This window comes from Chinchilla lanigera, unplaced genomic scaffold (assembly GCF_000276665.1).
Source record: "Chinchilla lanigera isolate Chin_1 unplaced genomic scaffold, ChiLan1.0 scaffold00001, whole genome shotgun sequence".
Lineage (NCBI taxonomy): Eukaryota > Metazoa > Chordata > Mammalia > Rodentia > Chinchillidae > Chinchilla > Chinchilla lanigera.
Genome location: NW_004955402.1, coordinates 44,040,287 through 44,058,232, shown reverse-complemented (window position 1 = coordinate 44,058,232; position 17,946 = coordinate 44,040,287). Strand labels below are relative to the sequence as shown.

Below are 17,946 nucleotides of genomic sequence, written 5' to 3'. Positions count from 1 at the left end.
ACAAAATGTTATCCATTGAATCTAAGTGACTGTTTATGAGTATTTCATCATTTTCTCTACTACATGAATTTTTCAGTTCTTCAAATCTGACACCACCTCCCCATCCTCACTTTCCACCAATGACTTTGCTTCCTACCTCCAGAAGCCATCAGAAATCCCCCACACTTCCGTCCCATCAGAGTCTAAGCGTCTGTACCCCTATATTCTGCCCCTGCCCATTTCCACGGGGAAGCTACGCAAAGCCTATGGCTCATCTGTGCAGAAGGTCTCATTGCCTGTCGTCTAGTCAAGTCTGTTTCGGCAGTAATTCTTTAGTTCCTGTGTTTTCAGCTAGAACCTTTTGCCTATTAAGCCAGGGATTTTGCCTATATGGTTCTCTGCTGTATCCCAAACATGAAGACCATGTAGGCTGTCAATAGATATCTATCTATTAAGTGAAAGTATGTACTCCTCTATATATTTGAAATATGTTGGAATTTTAAAAATGAAATGTTTGAATAAAACACAGATCTTGAGTGCATGAAATACTGAAATAAAGGATTCTGCCCATTCATACGTGAAATAAAGAATTCTTTCCTTTCCATAAATCATTTAAATGTCTTAGAAGTGCCCAGATTTCAACATCCAAGCCACATCTAGAAATCACACACAAAATACTTTGTCATCTGTATGTTCCCATTATTCTTTTAGAAATTGCTCTACCTTCCTTTCCACACAATTGTTCTATCTCCCTTTTGGGACCTCGGAAGTGTACATTCCAAACTCCAAGGAACGTGAAAATAACTTTAGCTTCAACAAACTAGGAAAAATCAGAATACAAAAGGTTAAAAGCTGAATGCCCTTTTGTGGACATCAGAAAATGCCGTAATACAACTGGGATGTGGGAAAAGAGAAGGGAAAGAAGGAGAAATTTTGTATGTATGTATATGCAGGATAGTCGACATGGCTGTTCTACTGTCTTGTATTTTTTTGCTGAAAGAAACTGTCAGTGAGTCCCTGGTTGATCAGCATTGCATGTCTATATCTGTTTTCATGAGAAACCACTTTGAAGATATCAATATGTAATACAACAAGCATTGTTAATTCCCTACCACTTTGTTTGTAACTCCGTACTGTCCGTACTGTTCCTTTGCTATTTTGTAAAATGTTGTCTGTCTGTTAATATTTTGCTCCTTTTATTTTTAAAATAAAAATAAAAAAAAGAAAATGCCATAATAAGTTCTCTGAGTTCATTGTAATGTTAAATATCATTATTCTCAATTACATATGGTATGTTTCTTAAAACAATAAAGGAAATGTAGCTATTTTTGGCTTGGCATCTACTCTTCCTATCATCAAAGCAGGGGGAAAATATCATTACTGGTGTATTTTTTTTTCTTCTGACTTACTTGAGAATACTGAAATAGTCTGATTTAAAATACTTTGAAGACTTGTCAATGTTGGGCTTAGTCATCGTTAATCACAAAACAGAAAGGAGTGCATTTCCAAGAAGCTCTCATTAAGTAGAATTACACAGGTACTTTTTTATTTTAAAATTTTCTATTCTAATAAGTGACTTCATTATAGTCTGAGACTTGATGTAGTCTTTCCTCGTACACTTTCAATTAAGAGCCTTTTTAGCCTGAACAGGAGCTAACAAAAACTAAATTTTGTTTTTAGATGTTTTAGTTCTACAGCTACTTATTTCATTGTACCTTAAATCAAACAAGTCCAATATTTTTATTAGTATTTAGAGAAAGAAATTTTAAGTATTTTCTTTCCCTTTGGCACATGGTACTTTGATATAAAAGACACTGACTTATGTGCATATTAAGGGTGGAGATTAAACTTTAAAATTAAAGACTAGGGTTTCTCTTCCAGCCAAAATTATGAGCTAATTTAGGGGAAAACCAGACTTAGAGGCCAGGACAGCTTGTTAAGACTCAAGAATTCTAACCATTTCTCTGGGCTTATCTTCAAACTAAAGCATTAAAGACTACACTCACTTCCCTGAGCTCAGTCTGTACATCTAGAAAGTAGAATACTAAACTTACCATTCAAATGCTATCCAGAGTTTGTCAGGTCATAGACTCAGTGGCCCTTAAGTGTTTCTCTGGTGGCTCAACACACACATTCAGGGTTGCTGTCAAAATTTGAAGTCTGTCATTGTTGATGCCACAAATAATTTATGTTCTGGAACTGCCTTGCTCTTGGTATAAGAATGAGTCATTTTTTAAAAAAACATTCTGTTTTATTCAACCAAGTAAATATTTCCAAAGGATGGTAGAGTGTGCATTATGGCACAGAGCAGATATGAAAAGAAAAGCAATTATTGAAAGATGTTTTCTTTCAGCAAGTTTCTTTTCAAACAATTTCAGTACTTAATCAAGTATTTACTGATACAAGTGCAACTCAATTCAATGAGTCATGATAAGCATTTTAAAGGTTATATACTTTTGGCAGCTGCCACTGAAATTAAAAAATATATCATGTTTCATTGATAAAAATGAGCTCATTTTGATACAGTTGATATCAAAGTACTACACATTAACAAATTAATATTAACTCCAATATAGATAGATGATTTGTCTTACCATTTCACGATGAAGGCACTAAAATCTTAAATCTGATTCATAAATTTTATTCATTCCATAATAACACATTTCCAAAAGATTTCTTATTTTTAAAAATTACTACAATATCTTTTATTAATATGTATATTATCTTGATAAAAACCGTGTCTTACTCTTTTTTTGTAAAACAATGGTTTTTAAGCCAGGTGTGGTGGTGCACACCTGTTATCCCAGCACTGGGTGGATAGGCTGAGACAGGAAGATCCCCATGAGTTTGAGGCCAGCCTGAACTACATAGTAAGCTGAAGTCTACCCTGAACTACATAGAAAGGCCCTGTCTCAAATATCAAAAAATAACTAAATAATTAGAACAATATTTTTTAATGACAACCAGAAGTATGCTTACAATTCCATAGTCCAACACAAAAAATCCATAGATGATCAAGAGTCAGAAGATTACAAAATAATGAGTACTAGGTACTGGAAGAAAAGTTGTTCCAGTCCCTTCCATCCTATCTGTGCTCATCCCTGAAGTCTGTCTTGCCAGGGCTGAAGTTACCTCTCTCCCTATCACCAGGCCCTCTCAGAAGTCCCCACTGTCCCTTCCACAGCCCTGGCATCCACCCTGATCGTAGTCTCTTGTGCCTAACAACAATCTTCTCCATAGTTACCCCCCTTATGAGAGCCTCCTGGACACACTCCTGGACCATCTGGTATAGGGGCCTCATATAGGTTGCATTTATCTCTCCAAGAGAAGTTCATGTTCTCACAGTTAGGATTAGAACACTTACAGTCCCCAGCTCACTGCTGTCACTCGCCTCCACCACCTTCCCTAGAGGAATCCTCCCTAGCCACCAACACCATGACCACCACCTCTGTATCCTCCAGGGCCCATGGGTCCTCCAGCAGCCTCTTCAACCATTTCCACCACCCCAATTGAAGTCTGCTTGGCAGGTAGTAAATGAGACCTTGATAAGATTCTCAAATACTTCTTTACCATCAAACAGTTAATAACTGCTTTAGCAGAAACCAGGTCATCAGAAGAAAATGTTGCCTCTCGCTTTAGCTTGCCAGTTTCCCTATCTGTGTACAAATTAATCACGTCATCCAGTTTTTTTATTTGTCCTGATAGCACCAATCTGTTTGAAGTAAACAGTCACAGACCCAATTGTGACACTCTCACCCAGACCTTGCACAAAGATGACGTTGTTTGCTGAAGTATGCTACTCAGAATCATGACATGATCATTGCCAAGAGCCACCAAATTTATTGAAGCTACCACCGTTATTTCTGCCTATGCACCTCTGCCTCCACAGCCACTTCCATGAACTCTGAGCTCATAACCACCACTGCTATGGTTGTAACCACTCAGCTCACCTGGTCCTGTTGCCTCCCCCATAACTGCCACTACCACCACCACTCTGGTGAGATTGTCATAACCACCACCACTACCACTCGCAGAGGGCTGATCTTGGCCCTAATTGCCTCTACCACCTCCACTGCTGCTGTTGTACTGATTCTGCTGTCTGTAGCCCTAACGGGAACCAGAGGAGCTCTGCTATTGTCCATAGCTCTGTTGATATCCACCATAGCCAGACTGCTGGCCACAGCCCCCACTCTGGCACTGCTTTGAGAACTGCTGCCACATCTTCTTAAGGTGCTTCTGGGAGTGGGCTGCTGGTCATAGCCAGCATTAGAGGACTGCTGCCAGTAAGGTGATTGAGAACTCTGGTTACCCCTGTAGCCACCGTGGAGCCATATCCCTGAAGAACTGACTACCACAGCCTGTACACAGAACCATAGCTTCTCTGACATAGCCTGAAGGGTCTGCTGCCTGGCCATAACCACTGTAACTTTACTGGCCATATTGCTGGTACCTCTGCTGGAGTAGCCTGGCCAGGCTGGGTGAGGAAGGCCCCATAACTCTGGGTTGCTTATTGGGTGTAGTCATTTGACAGCAACAATCAATGAGATTCTACCACCACCCATGCCTACAGGACTTACTCATTTCTGTATTTCTAAACCTTAACAGGGCTTTAGGGATACATCTGACAGTAAGAAATATTGATTGGGTGAAAATGCAAGCATACATTGGTACTGTCAGATAATATTTAGAAGTCTAGCCCTCATTTTAGTTATGCAAGTTTTTCACGTGCATAGACTGAGCACTGATTTGATTTGGAAATAGCTGCGATGTGCTTATTTTAAAGTTGATTTGTACTTTGCTCCCTTGCTTTTGTTGAAGGTCTTTTGTAGATCTGGATTTTCTTACCTTTTCTCTTCCCCACAAGCCTTCCTCAAAGGTTGTTCTCCAAAGTGTCCTTTTCTCTACACTGGCTAATCCACAGGGGTGTCCTGAAAGCTTTCTACCAATAGTAATCCACAAAATTTGTCGTGCATTAAGGGAAAGATGGGCCCAGTCCTCTGCTAAACAAAAACTGTCCTCCACCTGTCTTCCACCTGATCATGGAAACTCTAAAACCTGGAGGAAAATGAGCAGCTTCTTACACTGCAAGAACATACAATGCCACTTTCTATACAGTCAGAAAAAAACAAAGCAAGTTCTGATGCCCAGTACCATTGCTTAGAAGAAACATTGTTCAGGGTAATCATTAACAGACCCAGAAGCTCATGTTGTATAACTTGTAATTAAAGCTGACCTCTTAAAACATCTTCAAATCTCCTTAGAAGTAGGTGCCTTCGTGATTTTCCACATATTACTAGACAAGGAATAATTTAGAGATGACTGTCCTGGAAACACTTTTATTAAAAGAATCAGTGGTGCACGCCTGTAATCCCAGCACTCGGGAGGCTGAGGCAGGAAGATCGTTGTGAGTTTGAGACCAGCCTGGGCTACAAAGTGAGCTCAAGTTCAGCCTGAACTGCATAGCGAGACCCTGTCTTAAAAAGACAAAAAAAAAAAAAAGAATCAATAAGCATGGAAATTTAGATCTGGAAAACTCAGGTTTTTATTTACTCTTGCTTTAAAAGAATATAAGGAATAAGGGGAAGAAAGTTTCTGATTTAAAACATGGATCCCAGCCTGGATGAAGTTCACCAATCCCATGGCTTAGAGGAGTTCTGAACATAGATTTTGCAGTCAAAGATCGCAACTCTCATTCTGAAGTTCCACCCAAAGTTATTTTTTTAATGAGTGTAACCTCAAAAAGCCTCAGGACTGCATCTCAAACAATTCTAGAGTCCCTTCCCTTGCACTTTGCTCCTCTGCTGAAAGACCTATCTAATGCAGACACATCTTAGTCATGATCTTGGGATCTGGAGATACCCTTCACCACAGCTGTTTGAAGGGCTTTCCTGAAAGTGTTGTATATGCAGAGACACAAGGTAGACTTCCATTTCCTTCTCTCTTTTTTTTTTTTTTTTTTGGTACCAGGAATCGAACTCAGGACTTTGAGCTTGCCAAGCAGGCACTGGCCAGACTTCAGTTTCAATGAAGGAAAAACAACTATACTCAAATGGGCCTGTTTGTGAAAAGAGTATTTTACATCAACATCCTGGGGAAACTCACAAAATGTTCTGTTATCTGATTTCTTTCTATATGTGATTCAGTACACTGCCTATGATTTCAATTTGAAAAAGGGAAAATTCATTTAGAAAGCTGTTTTCTAGTACAAATAAGATATAATGTTAAAAACAAGCCAGTTCCTTACAATTCTGAGTGATTCAGTCAAAGAATTGCCAACCATAATTTCTAAATATAGTTAACTAATGCTTTGTTTTACTTTTGTTGTTTGACTGAGGACTGAGCCCCACGCCTTGCCCATATCAAGCACGTGCTTGAACTTTGAACTACATCTCCAGCCGGATGCTTTATTTCACTTAAGGTTACAAGTGCTAGATTGTAGGTCCACAAATGGAGGTTCATGTATGCACCTCTCAGTGAACTCTGCACAAGACTAAGAGGCACAGATAGTTTTGTGAGAATCGCATTTCCTAAAACCAAGATGGTGAACCTTTTAAGACTGATTGCCAAGCTGCAATCCAAAACCCACTTCTTTATCACCAAGTGCCAACACTGCAGTTAAACCTGAATACTGAGGTTTTCGTCTAGAAAACACAGCTCATGCATTAACACCTTTTGCCTGAAAAGAAAACACAGTAATGTGCATGCCATACGTTTGTCATGACTGTCCTAAAGGATCTTCCTGAGAGCTGCCTCCATTCAAACCCATCCTGCATGTTCACACCCTGCCTCAAAGAGCTGCTCATTTTACAAAGAAAGGAATTCCCTTCTGTGCTGGTACAAGAACTAAAGACCTCAATTAAAATGATGAGGTTTTTTTTTAAATAAATAAAATAAAATGATGAGTTTTAAAGAAGCCTTACTTAAATCAGTTCACTACAATACATTACTTTATACATTATACACAGGTTTCAATTTAAACAGAAGTGTGACTTTGGGACAGGGATAGTTTGGCTGAAGCCAGCTTGATCAGCATTCAAATATATGACAGGCATGCGTGGTCCTTCCTCATCCCCTCACTGTTATCCAGCAGTACAGAACTCTTTGCGGAGAAATCCTGTGAGCAAAGCAAAGCAAACTTAAAGCTGAACACAGCTCTCCTGAAGTACCTAAGTACAACCCGGTGAGATGGATTTAAAAGCAATCTGGTTTCGGCTCATGAACTTGGATTTTGATTTTTTATAACAGTCCATATATCCTCTAGTCTCTCTTTATGCTTTTGAGCCAATTCCTTTAGGCCCCCTTTTTAGTACATTACTAATGAGACCACAAACCAGTTTAAAATTTGTGCTCCTGGCAGGAAAACTATGCTTCAGAGCAACGGGGTAAACTGCTGATAGGACAGAAGAATCCACGTTTTGCTGTCATTGGTTTTAATTATATCAAGGGGCCCCTTTCTCTTCAAAAGGAAATACCACCTTGTATTTACATTACAACTTAGATTTTTTCAAAAATTGTTAACTCTAGGTGAGTATGGTGGTGCACACATGCCTACGATCCCAGCACTTGGAGGACTGAGGCAACAGGAACATCCCAAGTTTGAGGCCATCCTGTGCTACATAATGAGAGCTACATAATGAGTTGAACTACATAATGAGTTCAAGGCCAGCCTGAGCTACATAATGAGACTGTGTCTCAAAAACAAAAAGAAAAGAATTATTTGCCCTATATAATTTCATCTGACACTTTGAACAACCTTGCATGGGAAGCAAGGTCGTATTTAGTTGAGAAGACTGAGGCTCAGATTGGAAAGCACAGAGCTCATTCTAAACTCAGATCTCCCAACTCCTGGTCCAGTGATCTTCTATTCTATCAAAGTGACTCTCAAAGTTAGATGAAACCCTCTCCGTGAAAGCTTACAACACATCTTCACTTCTAGGTCGATTATTTGGAGTTTGTGTCTCTATTCCTATAAGAAAAACGAGGCTTTTCTCCAAAAAAGTTCAGGATGTAAGTGGTAAATGTAGTAACACTGTGATACTAATTAATTACTTTAAAAAGTCAAGCCATAGGCAAGAGCTCTAACATCATTAAAATATACATTTTAGTAATTTAAGAATGGAGCGATTGAAAACAAAAGAATGTAACAATTGGAATGTCATCTAATACTCTGGTAAAATTATTGTGTGTTTTGAGACTTAGAATAAACCATGTAATTCTAAAGTTGGGCTGTAGTGATGGTAACAAGGCTGCCAAAAATTACTAATACTTATTAGACTTAAGATGGGTAAAAATTTACCATCTCAAAATAAAAACAAAAAAGACTGGGAGTGAAGCTCAGTGGCTGAAACCCCTGCCTATGGTTCAACCACACACACACACACACACAAGATGAGCGAAATTTATAACTTACCTCATAAATTATACATCAATGAGATTGTACAACTGTTATAGGCTAAACTGTGTTCCCCCAAAATTCCTGTGCTGAAGTCCTAGTCCTCAGTACCTCAAATGTAACTGTATTTGGAGACAGGGCTTTTAAAGAGATGATAGAATTAAAACGAGGTCATTGGGTGAACTGTAGCCCAGCATGACTGATGTCCTTGTAAGGAAAGATTTGGTTAGCTGAGTAGAGAGGACAGGTCAAGCGAAGGCATAAGGGAAAGATGGCCAAGGAAAAATGCCCCAGAAGAAGCCAATCCTTCCAAAACCTTAACCTCAGATTTCCAGTTGTTCTGTTATTTGAACCACCAAGTCTGTAATAAATACACCCTCCCAAACACTCATGCATGTACACACACAGTTAATATTATGCTATCTAACCCAAGCGGTATGGAAATCTGCCTTGAGCCACTGCTTATATCTAAGCATCTTTTTTTCATCAAAAATTTATACTTAAATTCAGTTATATACACTGAACATTAACAATTTCAACTTTAATGGTGAACTACCAAAATTCAACATATACTATTTATTTATTTATTTATTTATTTTTTACTGGTACCGGGAATCAAACTCACGACCTTGCTCTTGCCAGGCAGGCGCTGTGCGGCTGAGCTAAATCCCCAGCCCCAACATATACTATTTAAAAGCCTATAAAACTCTTTTAACTACTAGTCTGACTCTATGAAAATAGAACCAGACCAATGCCTTGCTGAAGAATGACTGACCCACAGTATTCACGGTCCTCGGTGGATATAATAAACATTGGGAGCCAGTCTCTGGGCACCTACGTGCTTATCAAACCCTTATTATATATTGCTAGTCACATAGAGCTGCCACAAAAAGCTGAACCAAATAAACTGAGGATTGGCATTTTGTCTATAAAAAATTGTGTACAATTTACGTAATTGGAAAGCTTAGAAATCATCAAATAAAACAAGCACTATTTATTACATTTCTTAGCAGTAAAGGTTTCCTTGTTTCAATTCCCTGCTTAATTTTGTAACACAGTGACATATTGCAGCTCAATGAGATCCTGAAATGACAAAAAAAGCAGCCGGGAAGTATTGTTTTTAGTCAGAGAAGTTTCCAGGGATGTTACAAGCGGGGCAGCAATTGGCAGGCAAGCATTTCCTTCACGTCTCTCTCGCCACACCCTGTTGACAAATTGAGATGCACGTTGCGTTGCTGGGCCCTATTTGTTATATTTTACAGAAACTTTTTCAAAATTACCACTGTGAGCAAAAGTCTAATCCACTATAAAGAGGGATAAAAATCTAAGAACCTTACATCTTAAAATCAGAAATACCATCTCCCAGTTCTAACAAAAGCGCTTTGTTTTCTGTAGGTCTGTGGTTAACTATGGCATGCATGCCACGGCCGGCTGTTTAGTAGCATTGAAAGCTCTAAAAAACTCTCCACCACTCACGTACGTTAAGGAAGAAAAGCTGTCCAACAGAAAGACTTGGGTGCTTTGTAAAGAAAAGATGATGCATTGAAATGGTGGGTGGTGATCTCAAAGGCCAATGCATTGAAATGGTGGGTGGTGATCTTTAACCCAGAGGGCCACAGCCCTGCTATTTCTTTTGCTTCTTGATGTCTTTATTTTTATTACACATCCTAGTCTCTTTCAGAGTCAGCAAAATTGGTGATATGAGGCCATTTGACTTTGAAGACAATCACTAGCATGTTCCCCAAGATCTGAAGATATTATCCTACGGTTGTGATTTCTTTCTTTGTTCCCTCTGAAATGACTACCTGTAACAGCTTCCTACTGGACTCTCCATTTAGAAAATTTCTCAGTTTCTAAAATCCTGGCTTTTAAATCTAATATACGTCCTATGTTAGCTGGCTAATATACATATATATATATCTTAATATGTAATTAATACTATGAAAGCTGCCTGCACTTCCTAGAATGTGACAACCAAGTGCATTCACAAAGTTTCAGATCATCTAACTCTCCAGCATCATTCACATAATTTCCTCTCCTCTCATCAGCTTTCTTAAATCTCGTGGTCCCAGGGGTCAACAAGTACCAACTCAGTGTTTACAAGATCAAGCCAAGAGATAGAAAAATCCCAATAATAATTCAGAGGTTAGTCTAAACGTCACTGCTTCAGGATAAATGCCACCAAAGGACAAACACCTATGCTTTTACGGTTATGTAGGTTAATGGATGGACTACGCCAATGGTTTTTAGCTTCTATGCCACTGAGCTAAATCCCCAGCCAATGTAATGTAAGTCAAGTAAAAAGCAATGTAAGTCAAGTAAAAAGCACAGTAACATGTTGCAGGTCAATGAGATACTGAAATGATAAAAACACAGCGGGAAAGTATTGTTTTTAGTCAGATAAGTTTCCAGGGAAGTTATAAGCAGTGGCAGCAGCTAGAAGCCAAGGGTTTCCTTCACATGTTGCTCTCTCCACACCGTGTTGACAAATTGAGATACACATTTTGTTGCTGGGTCCTATTTGTAATATTGCCTTGCCTTGCCATCCTGCCTTATTTCTCTATGTTGATATCATGGGGACCTATTTCAAAAAGAATGTTCATTTGCCACTTTTAGGCATATATTTATGAACAAGGAATTTATTCTTCATATAAAAAGAAATTGACGGGGCTGGGGATTTAGCTCAGTGGCACAGCACGTGCCTGGCAAGCACAAGGTCATGAGTTTGATTCCCGGTACCAGAAAAAAAAAATGAAAAAATAAAAAAATAAAAAGGAATTGAGATTGCCAAGAGGTGAGATGTGGGCCGAGAATAAGAGGGAGAATAGGCATTAATCAGGGTCAAACACCTATGCATTGCTAGGAAAATATGATGTTGAGCGGGTCTTTCATTGCATTAGGACTCTGGGTAAGAGTGTCTATAAAGATTCCTTTCAGATAGTAGTACTCAGAAAAAAGGTCATAAAATTCTATAATTTTTTAGAAGGATGAAACAGGGCATGGAGGCTGGTGACTACAGCAGGAAGTGACCATTAGTAAGATAATGAATTAAATTTCTGTTCACATTTCTATCATGATAGGTCATCCCTTGTGTAATCCCTACACTTTGATTATACTTATCAGCATATAAAATATTATCTGTTCCTAAAAAAAATCACAAAATGGGTTTATAACCTTAAAAAGTTTGATAAATAAATGTCAGTATAATTTGTAGAGCATTCAGAGGGCAAAAAATGTAATGTTTGTAATTATAAATTGAAAGTAAATGAAAAATAAAGTAAATTAAATATTATGTATCTATGTAGGTGACTCTGGAGATAAAGAAAAATACAAAAATGCAAGTAAGAATTTCAGGAACTGCACAGGATGTTTCTGTGCAGGAATCAATTTACTGACATTAAAGATACCGTAAAACATACCAAGCCTGTTTGTATTTACAGTGGTGTGTTAGTTACATTTTCATTGCTGAGACAAAATACTTGACACTCAAAGTTATAGGAGAAAAGGTTTAGTTTTGGCTCACAGTTTATACAGGTTTCAGTTTATAAGTGGCTGGTTCCAATTCAGGGTGGCTCGGCAGAGGTGCATTGCAAAGGAGAAAAAGCTGATGGCAGGGAGAAGACACTAGAGTAGTGAAGCGGCAAGTGAGCGACAGCAGCCTTCTTTCTGCCTCTTATATTCCCTCCATGCTGCGTGCCCTTAGGGAAGGTAGCACCCTACCCAGGGTGGGCTTCCTCGTGGTCCACACCCAGAACTATTCCAAACCAATCAGTGGAATCATTTATTTATCATACACTGTTAATCCCAGCATCACACACTCTAGATCCAACCAGCTCTGCAAAAAGCCCCACCTATGATTGCACAAAGCTTTGGGGGACATCTAGACATACGCCATAATAAATAGAGAATCATCTTCCCATTTCCAGGCAGTCTACTAGTTGTACTTGAGTAAACTGTGAACCAAAAACCTGTGAACTCCATTCTTCAACAGGAAACATTTTGGGCTCATTCAGGCTCTATTATTAGTTGTCCATCTTAACTTTTAGAAAAAAATTCAATTATCACAGTGCTTTGATCACCACAGTCTACTCACACTAACTATATTGGTTTCCTACAGCTGCTATAAAAAGTACCACAGGCTTGATGGTTTAGATCAACAGAAATTTATTCTCTCACAGCTCAGTAGGCCAGCGGTTGGTAAACAAGAAGTTGGTAGGATCACATTGTTGAGGAATTTCCAGGGAAAACTCTTTCCTTGCTTCTCTTCTAGCATTCTAGTGCCTGCCATGAACTTGGCTTGTGGGCTCTTAACTCTATATGTGCTCTGTCGTCGTCTGGTATCCTCTCTGTATGTCTCTGTGTCTTCATATGAGATTCCCCGACAAACGCCAGTCATTGAATTTAGGGTTAAACCTACCCAGTATGAACTCAGCTTAACTCGATTATATCTCCAAAAACTCTGTTTTCAAATAAAGTCATGTTCTGAGATTCCAGGTGGACATGACTTTGGGGAATGCTATTCAACCATGTCAACTAACAGATAGTTTAAAAAAAAAATCCCTTAGTAATTAAATATCTTCTGAGAATCTGTAATTTTTAAATAAATGTAATTATTTAATTTTTATGTGCTGTGTTTGGAGTCCAAATAGAAATACCTCAAATCATCCTTTTAAAGTTTCTTAGGAATACAGTACTCTGAATGATTTTAAGTCTGACTGCTAGTCAAGAATCACTTCTTTTGTTCAAGTAAACTCTGCTAAATTAAAAAAAAAGTCTTGCTCCTCAGTTGTCTGAGATCCTCTCTCAGCATCAGATAATTTCTCCTGCTCTGGGTAGAGCAATGCGGATTGCTGTTCTTTACTTTTATTTTATCCCCAATCTTTTTTCCCTTTTAAATCTAAAGATAGTTTCATAGTTAAAAAAAAAAAAAATACTTTAGGCTGCTGGAGAAATCTATCATACTTTCCCATCTTCTTGAAACATGACCTTCTTTGAGAATGTGTTCTTATTTTATGTCCTTTTTAAAGGACAGATTAAACTTTTTATCCTGTGCTCTGTCATCCTGCCATAGACAAAACTCATAAAACTTGATGGCTTCAGTTATCTAAAAGTACCATACAAACATGATACAGAATCATTACTTTAAAATAAAAGGCAAGGCCATGTGATTAAAATACAAATTTGAAGAAACTGACACTTAGGATTTTATAAAAAACAGTGATAATCTGAGATATTTTATATTCAGAGATTGAATTGTTTCATATTGAGGCCTTTTTTCAAATAACATAAATTTGAGACTTGGGCCTGAAGCATAAAAATGTTTTATTTCCCTCAAATAAATGTTGTGAATTTTTTCACTTTAATATTCATTTTATGGAAGTCTAGATGCACTAACCTTCTATGCTCTTGAACTCAAATATGTTGCTTAGGGATATTTGAGCCCTTAAAATAGGAGGGAATTTTGGGGGGGGTGGCAGGTGGTTACTAGAGACTAAATCAAGGGCCTTCATACTAAGCGACACTCCTGGCCCATTTTCAAAATTTATTTACTTATTTATTTGATTTTGTGACAGGACTCACTAAGTCATTCCATTGCCCAGGTTGGGTTTGTACTTATGAGCCTCCTGCCTCAGTTTCCCATAGTGCTGGGAATACAGGTGTGTGTCACCAAACCCAGCTTTAGGAAGAAATACTTTAAATCACACACAAATATTGAATTCTCATCTCACTCAAGTTCATGGAGAGGAAGTCTTGACTAGGTGGGCTCCAATTCTCATGAGGACTAGTAATTATACTGCACAGAGGATCAAAAAAACAAACCAATACACCACATGGTGCTTGCACTTAACAGTCATGGTCAATTTCTTGGATTCTATTTACAAATGACTCTGAAATTCTAAATGACAAATTACTGTTTAAAATCAACATAGAAAGATACTTTTGCATCTGATTTTTGTTTGTTTGTTTGTTTTCTGGTACCCGACCTTGCGCTTGCCAGGCAGGCGCTGTGCCGCTGAGCTAAATCCCCAGCTCCTGCATCTGACTTTAAAGCTGTGCTTGAATGTGATTAGTAAGCAAACAGCTGTGTGTGTACACATGGAAACTTCTAGGTAGCTTTCTTGCCTACTAAGACAAAATAATTATATCAGCATATCTGTTTTAAAGTGTAGAATTACCTAGAAAGACTCCCTTGCTGATATCTAGTGAGGTTTTATAGGAGAAAAGGCAAACTTCACCAGCTTAGGCTAAACTATAAAATTTGTTTAATCTTTGCGGGGGTTGAAATAGGAGGATTCCATGTTCCAGCCAGTCTGGGCAATTTAGTGACTTATCAAGGTCCAGTCTCAAAGTTTAAAAGAATAAAAAGGACTGGGATGTAGCTCAGTCAGCTCAAGGCTCTGGATTCAATCCCAAATACCACCAAAAGAAGTCATTACAGATATTTCTAATTAGCCCTTCTAGAACCCTTACTGCAGTAACAAGACACTAATATATTACCAAATAATATATTGGAAGATATCACTCATTTAGGCTGCTGGAGAAATCTATCATACTTTCCCCTCTTCTTGAAAAAAAAGAACTCTTGTTCTTAGACAAGAAGTGTAGCTCAGTGGTAAAGCACTTGCCTACCACTGCCAGAGGTCCTGGGTTTGATCTCCGGGACTGCCAAGAAAAAAGAAAGTGTTCTTTCTAAAATTATTGTTCCTATTTGCATGTACTAGTCACATTAAACCACGTGGGTTATAGCAAGTACAATATAACTACACAAGGGTGAAGTAGACTGGCTTTCATTTCTACTCACCCCAAGTCAGAGTTTAACTTTCCAGTTTGCTAAGTTGACACCACACTTGCTATATGATAGTATCTCTTACTTTTTTTTACTTATATAAAATATGTTTTAAGTATATGAAAAAGTGTCAATATAATAACAGGAAAGGCTGGTTAATATCTTTTTCTCTATTAGAGAAATCTACATCACTAAATATTCCGTAGTACAAGGGGTACTCAAAATATACGGTGGATGTTTAAATTTTTTTAAAAATTTGTCACAGCAAAATACACATTGCCATTAGCCCTCCCCTCAAAACACTCCCCTTTGCTGTATTTTTAAATTTTTATTAATATATATTTGCAGCATATAATAATTACATTCATGATGGAGAATTACTAAATGTATGTAACACATCTTAATTGTTTTTATGTCCCCTTCCTTTCCTTCCCACTCTCCTCCCTCTATCTCTTGGTCCTTTTGCCATGTGCAAAATATTTATCTCCCTGTTTCCTATTATCAGTCTTTTATTTTGTTCTATTTCTTGCCACTTTCAGAAGCACTTCTGGAAGTCTTCTTTTGTATCATCACAAGGTATGATTTTTAAAAATACAGTGAATGTTGCCACTGAGTGCCATCTAACGAAAAGACAAGCTCATAAAAACATCACAGTGTCTCATCATGAACTTTATTCACCAGACCTGGTACCATAAAATTTCTAGCTGTTTCCCAAAACCACAACAACCGGGAAAGGTAAACATTTGAACTGATCCAGGATATCAAAGTACCTGTGACAGTGCAGCTAAAGACATATTTTTAAAAATTTGTTTTGGTTTTTGGTTTGTTTGTTTGTGCTAGGACGATAGACCTGTGTCACCAGCCCTGGTTAAATACTTGGCGCATATTTTACAGACCAGCTCTACATAGGAAGCATTTTTAAATGCTTCTGATTAACATCACTTAACCCTTTTGCAGCCTATGTAGCAAATAGGTACTGAGATCCAGCCCCCAAATAGGTAGTCTCTGGGGAAACAAAGAAATAAGAAAAGAAAGAGTCACTTTCAGTCCACCCCCACACACTTCCTTGGCCTCATACAGCATCTCAGTTCTACCCAGGATTGTCCTAACCCCACGGTGCTGATCAAAACACCACCTTCTTGGGTAACAATCTCCTTCTTTTACAGTCTCACCCTCCTCTGGCCACTGCGTCTCTTCTTTACCCTCTCCTCACTCCTGCTCAGCCCATGGCCTTGGCTTCTGTTCCCTTTAGAAGAAAAATATGTGTCCTTCATTTTCCTCAAAGTGATGGAGACTAACTGGTGCCCAGAGAATTAGAGAATTGCTTAATACAGGGAAAATAAACAAACAAATACAAATTTGGGGTCAGAAGTGTGAGAGGGAGCCAAACACCTCAGATACAGGAAGCTCCATCAGAGACATGGCCTCTCCCTCCCCACAGGTCGCTTGTGCAGTGTCCCTCGGAGGAGGAGGGCTGCTCGGCCTCTTTCTTCTTTTGTCTCTCCTCTACTGGGTGAGGGAAGACCGGAGGCAGCACTGGAGTTTGCTTTCTATGTCTCCCACACGCAGCACAGCTGGCTTCCTTATATGAGGGCCCATTTGCTCAGAAGAAAAAGAACTTGTTGCTATTTCCACCTCTGGAACTGGAAAATTATCCTTTCATCCAACTAGATCAGTAGGTGTTTCAAGTGAGAACACTGAGACTTTGAAATTATAACTGAATCTGCCACGGCTCACACCGCAATGCAACGTCAAGGCCTAACGCAGAAGCACACTATCGCAGTCCCCATCTGTGCCCTCCAGGCAACGAAATTCAGATCACCCTGCATTGTGTAGGGACTTCTGCTTTAGGAGACCGCTACCGAGTCAGCCCATAGATTCCTTCCCACATATACACTCATTTCCTCGGTTTCCCACATTTGGAAAGTCCCCATGGTTCAGTGCTCCATTGAGGAGGTTGCTAAGAAGTGATGCTAGAGTAGAGAAAGGAGACAGCGACATAGGAAACCTTGCCCTGACAAAGGCATAGTGCTGTTAGGCTTTCCATCTCCTGGATGTGTCTAGCAGACTACATGAGAATTTTTCCCGGATGGGTGTGGGGATGTAGTTCAGTGATAAAGTGTTTGCTATCATGGGGGAGGTTCTGGGTCCCATCCCCAGCCACACAAACAAAAACAAAGAACAATTCCTTTTGGAAAGTCAAGGAAGATCACCTTATCCCCTCCAGCCCCAACCTCAGTCACCTGCCTCCAGGAACAAGTTTTATTCTGACGCAGTCCTAAAACTGGAGTCCTAGACCCTCCTTCACATACTTGGCAAGTCCTGGCCTCAACCTCCAAACTTAACTACTTGGAGGTTGTGCTTGGTCTTTCTCACTAATTACTGCTCCCTTTCTCCATGTGTTAAAACAATACTACATCCTTTCTCTATATGTTAAAACAACACTACTCCCTTTTTCTATGTATTAAAACAGTTCTACTTTCACTTGAAAGCAAATTACAACACTTGCACTTCCCAGTTGGACAGATCTGGAGTCCTGGGCAAGATCCTGCAATTAGGACAATTGGTTTTCAACTGTGAACTTTCTTAGAGGAATAGAATTTCTCTGTTAAAAAGCATGCTTGGACTTGTACATCTCCAAGACAAACACTCATTTTCTCACCACCTGTAGTGAAATTGTCCCTTTTTTAAATTAACATATTGATTTTCTTCATTTTAATAGCTTCTACTCTTAGAAAATGTGTGGCTAGTGTGGCGGGGAACATTGGCCTTTGGGCAGGCCCCTGGC

At 38.9% G+C, this 17,946-nt stretch overlaps 1 pseudogene; it reads right to left on the bottom strand.

Annotated features, from left to right (window-relative positions):
• Positions 1-3,064: 3,064 nt before the first annotated feature.
• LOC102006849 overlaps positions 3,065-17,946 on the bottom strand; it is a 43,460-nt pseudogene continuing 28,578 nt past the window's right edge.